We start from the raw sequence: 4,718 nt of genomic DNA on the forward strand, positions 1-4,718 counted from the left end.
CACTTAGCAGCCAAATTCGTGGGAGAACAAGGGAGAGGATTTGTAGGAAGGTGTCCCCTTCATTTATGGGCCCTTACCTCGAATTCTCCAACATCAGCTTGGAGTTCAAGGGCCATCAAATCAATTAACACAAGGGCAGCCAAGCAAGTCAAGTAGGACCGCTGTTAACTGCAAGTTTTGGGCAGCCGAGTCCCTAAAGTTTAGGAGGACTGTTGGGGTCCACAATTTGTATAAATAAGAGGGCTTAGGGCATCATTTCAGTTAGTCATTTTTGTTAGTCACTTTATATTCACTTTATAGTCATTTTGTAGTCATTTTTTTAGTCATTTTTAGGCAGTAGATTAGCTTTGCTTTCAGCACATTTTCAAGTTCTCCTTGTGGACAGTTTTTGGAATGTAACATTTCTTGCTCAATAAATATGAATCCAGCTTTGCACCAGCTCTAAATCTCTCTTAGGAGGCTGTAGCTCTTGGGGTTGGGCCCATCTCAAGTGCCCAGTACCTCCTTTGTTTACTTTCATGTGTCTTTGTTGCGTTCTTAGAATAAAATCTGCTATTTAGATTTAAATCTTGTTTTGTTATTGAGGTTGTTTTTGATGAGTAAAATAACTTTTCATGCTCAGATTTAGTTGATCAGTTGTTAACAGAAAAATCTTCAAGAAAAGGGCCAACAAACATCTGTGGTTTCACCTCTCCCTCAGTGGGATCAGGAGCTGTGACTAGGATGACTTTGCTGCCCACAAAAACACTGATTTTGCTTTGCCATGCAATCACTAGTGTTTGAACTTCATGTGTAGAAGTTGGTTACAAGTTCAGAATTTCGTTTGCTTAGTTGCATGAGTTAAAATACATGGTTTCATTGCAGGTCACACTTCTGTTCATTCTCTTTACTGACAGCTAGCAAATTAGGTCAACGTAACTAGGTCTTTGAATTTACAAGTCTTTGTTGGTTCAGACTGGAAAAACGACTTGCAGAGAACCTGTACCACTCCTTCATCTGCTTATTCTCCATCAGCACCATCCACTCCACCCTCTACTTAGAATCCTTACCTCACGTTTGCCACATTTGCTCACATAACCCTAGTTTTTGTACATCATTGTTTCAGCCTTCTTTGAGCCAACCTAGCTATCTACACCATCTCACCACTCCATCCACCAGCCCCTGGGCCACTTCAGACCCCTATCCTACCTCCATATCCTTTCATGCATCTTCCCTCACTCACCCATCCTCCAAAATCCAATTTTTAAACATCCTGTAGAAATTTCTGAACATCTTGTAGAAATCCCTGAAACATCCTCTAGAACCCCTGCAGACTTCCTGTAGAAGCTCACGAATGAGGTTTCTTGATAGCCAAACTTTGTGAAACTCTCTGGAAGGGTGTTAGGGACCCCTTAGGCCCTCTCTGAACCTTCCCGACCTCTTCCAAGCATTTCCTCTCACCAATCCACCTCTGCACAGTAAAAAACAGTTAAATTGTATGCATGATAATTGTGACAACTTATTCAAAAATACAAAAAGATGTTTTCTTCAGATAGTGATAACTTAGAGACATGCATTTTACCTTCCTAGAAGTCAATGGCATCTCTTTCAGTCGTTTTCATTCTCTCCTTTGCATCAATAGGACTAGCTGGTAGAATTAGGGTTTGCTAGGGTTTGCGTTTCCTTCAGTTTTTCAATCTCTTTTCGCAAATAGATTAGCTTCCTTCGAGTTAGCTTTCATCCATCAATTAAAAAGCTTCTTCTAAGAGCTCATAGAAGTTGGCTTAAGCTCCTAGCGGACTTGTGCCAGCTCACCAAGTGACAGCTACGGCAAGAGCTAGTACTTGTGCAAACAGCACCGTCGCTTCCAAGTTTTTTACGAACAACCGGGTTGATAAAATTAAAGAAGGGAGTCTCAGGAGTTGCAGCATTATTGCTGCAATACTGGGGCTCACCAATGGTTGTGTTTGAGCTAACCTGATAAGATATATTTATATATGTTGATTTGGTCAAATATGCTAGTTTGACTTGTTGTGACGGGAGGCAAACAGGATTGAAAATGTACCTTATTGATGAGCTACCAATGATGTATGATGTGAATTTATTTCAATTTATTTTGAATCTAATGGAAGTTATGTGCTTAGTATAGGAATGCATGAAATGCATGATTAGGTGATTGAAATCGACTGTAAGAATTAGTAACAACAATAAAGGAATTGAAACATGCAATAATATGTTGGTAAAGCACTTCAGGAACAAGGCCATTGTGGGGAACTAGTACCCAATAGTGTCCATTGATTTCCATGAGCATGCTATGACCGGTATGATGTGTTGAGGTAGGTATATGCCTTGATTTTTGCATCTTTCGACACGGGGAAGCCTTGCCAAGAAATGGAATTCCCAGGATGGGGGTGCCAATGGAACTTGGAAGGTGAGTGACTTCATGGAAGGAGTGACAAGATTCTCGAGGGACTATGTAGTAGAGAAAGGAAGGTCACGGATGGATTTGTTTTTGTCATTAGAATTTCCAGATGGAATCAGATGCACATTGGGAGTGCCCCCTGGAACAATGAGATGGTAACTGTTCACTGAGAGGACAAGTGGCGTGGGATTATAGTGCTAGACATCGGATGCAGATTTGACTTTGCAATGGATTCTGAACTTCTTGGGAAGGAGTTGAATCCTGGTATTACTTTGAGGGTGGAGATTTGAGCCTCTGGATTCCCTTATTGCTAATGCAGGGATGATATTATTTTATTTGTTGGTTGAGAAAATGTGCATATATGTACATGTATATGTGGTGATTGTAAATACCATAATGAGCTATATTATAAATCTCCAATATGCAGTATGTTGTCAAGTTGTCATGACGTTTTTATTTTGAGTAGGTCTTTCATTGTAAATACTGCAATGAGCAAACTTATAAAGCTCCATGGGCAATATGTTTTGTTTTCAGCAGTCATGTTGGTTATAGGTGTCATTTAACACCTAGGAAGGTGTTCCCCCAAGGGGGAGAGTTTTGTAACAGCCCTGGTGAAAATTCCATGTAAAAATATATAAATACCACAAATGATGGGACACATATTCCAAGCTGAATGGTGGGCAGGACATCCTAGGGGGTGCTCATTTGGTTGTTTATGGCTAAGGAAATTGGCAAAGGCAATGGCTAAGGCATTAAAGAGGTAAAAAGGTATCTTGGAACATTTATTTATTAAAATAATGGGAATTAGGAGAGAAGGAAGGTTAAAGGTCACATGTTGCATGTGCAGAGGAAATTGAAGGAAAATAATGGAAAAAGAAGAAAATAGAGGCCTCATTAATAAAAAGGCTTTTGAGGATCATTGGGAATGCTTGGTTAGCTCATATTTGGAGCTCTCTCATTATTCTCTCTCTCTCATACTCTTGGTTACTTAGAGTTTTCTTGGAGCACTCTTGGAGAGTATGGCATACTGGGATTCTTGGTGCAAGAAGGCAAAGGAAGAGTAGGGAAGTGCAAGAGGGCATCGACATTAGTAGCTACATCAAATTTCCTTGCAGGTAACGAGTTGCATGTATGATTTATTCACTAGTTTTGGCATGCATGGCACATGCATGTGGTTTCTTGGTTATGATTTGTCATTGGCATGGAGGATTGACGGGATTGATAGTGGATTGTCTAGCCTTGCCATTTCCCGGATAGCCATCGTGATTGTGGGTTTACTTTCATTGCTTTGTTTTGGTTGGTTCTCATGTTTCCTTAGCTTGGGTTGAGTTATTAGTCCCAGAAGCCCTGGTTGAACAAATACTCTGGAAGCCTTGTAACAGCTTGGGTTGAGTTACTAGTCTTAGAAGCCCTGGTTGAACAAATGCTCTGGAAGTGTTGTAACAACTTGGGTTGAGTTACTGGTCCTGGAAGCCCTGGTTGGACAAACACTCTAGAATCCCTTAGTGGGTTGAGTTACTAGTCCTGGAAGCCTTGGTTGGACAAACGCTCAGGAAGCCCTGTATAAGCTGTGGGCTGAGTTACTAGTTCTGGAAGCCTTGGTTGAACAAACGCTCTGGAAGCCCTATATAAGCTGTGGGTTGAGTTACTAGTTCTAGAAGCCTTGCTTGGACAAACGCTCTAGAAGCCCTAGAAGGCTTGGATGTGTTAGGATATTCCGACACATAGGATATAGTTAAGTTCAACTTGGTCTAGTATAGAGTTAGTTTAGAGTTAGGTAAAGTGTGTTTCTTTACCGTTGTACATTTTGTAACTTACAATCCGACGGTCACGATATGTAGTGATCCGACGGTTCACTCTCACCTCAGTATTACCGACACTTGATCCGTGGCTTGACACCCGATTGGTCCATGAGTTCTATTTAAAGCGCATGGAGGGTCATTGTTCGGGTAATCCGTGCATGAGAGAAGCTTATGTAAATTTTCATTCTTTGATTAATAAATTGCCTGTAGTACCCACGTTGGGACAGGCCGTGGACTGTTTCCCTCCTTGCACTTTGAGGGTTTTAACCACGTCAAAAATACTGGTGTATTGATTTGAGATCTGGTTGTGAGCGGTGTCCTTTTGGTGTTCTTTCTGAGGAACTTACCCTGTAAATTCCTACATGGTATCAGAGCTATTTGAGGGCCGCGTCCGTTGGTGATCCAAATCTGAAGCCGGTAGAACTGCATGCGGCTGTCGTTTCCTAGATCTGCTGTTTCTGACTGCTTTCGGGCCGAGAGGACTGCTCTGTTGCGTTCGGAGCATCTGTTCCAGT

This window comes from Pinus tabuliformis, chromosome 8, assembly GCF_031772625.1.
Source record: "Pinus tabuliformis cultivar Carrire ecotype Pingquan chromosome 8, CPIR1, whole genome shotgun sequence".
Classification (NCBI taxonomy): domain Eukaryota; kingdom Viridiplantae; phylum Streptophyta; class Pinopsida; order Pinales; family Pinaceae; genus Pinus; species Pinus tabuliformis.